The sequence below is a fragment of the Arachis ipaensis genome, chromosome B09 (genome assembly GCF_000816755.2).
Source record: "Arachis ipaensis cultivar K30076 chromosome B09, Araip1.1, whole genome shotgun sequence".
NCBI classification, from domain to species: domain Eukaryota; kingdom Viridiplantae; phylum Streptophyta; class Magnoliopsida; order Fabales; family Fabaceae; genus Arachis; species Arachis ipaensis.
The window spans coordinates 2,137,915-2,138,583 of NC_029793.2; positions in this window are offsets into that span (position 1 = coordinate 2,137,915).

The following is a 669-nucleotide window of genomic DNA, read 5'->3' on the forward strand; positions in this document are numbered from 1 at the left end:
AAAATTTTATTAAATGATTAACAAACTAAATATAATTGAATATATATGTACAAAACTTTAATAATATAAATTTAATTCAACAAAATAAGTGAAACACACTTTAATTTGCAACACATATTCTCCCTCTTTGTTGTTTTTTATGCTAAGCAAGTATTGGTGTATGAAAAGGTAAAGAAAAATGCATGTGGAAACACAATTTTGCTTGTCTTTAACTCAGAATTGGAGAGAGAAGTCTGAACTACTGAATTGATATGTAATCCTACAAACCCAAGATTCTTAAAGGCACTTCTATTCTATGTGTCACACTTCAATAATCAATATTGTTTAAAGTGTGCTATCTCATTTTTTAATAAATGCAATGATATGTGAAAGCCAAAACCCTTCCCTTCAAGCAATATATATTTTTTTTGGTTGCCTATGGTATCTCTTAATTCAACAGGTCAATGATTAATCCATCGCGGATCTGAGCTTCATTTAACGGTCTGTCGCTGGTCAATGAGTTGCTGCATACACAAGGCATGATTCGAACTTTTGACACTTGTTTAAGTGAACGAGTGAGCTGACCACTCAACCAACCCAAATTGGTTTTCAAACAATATATATAAAGACCAAAATACACTATTTCCATAACATGTTCCTTCTTCTTTTTTTTTTTCTATATATTTAATA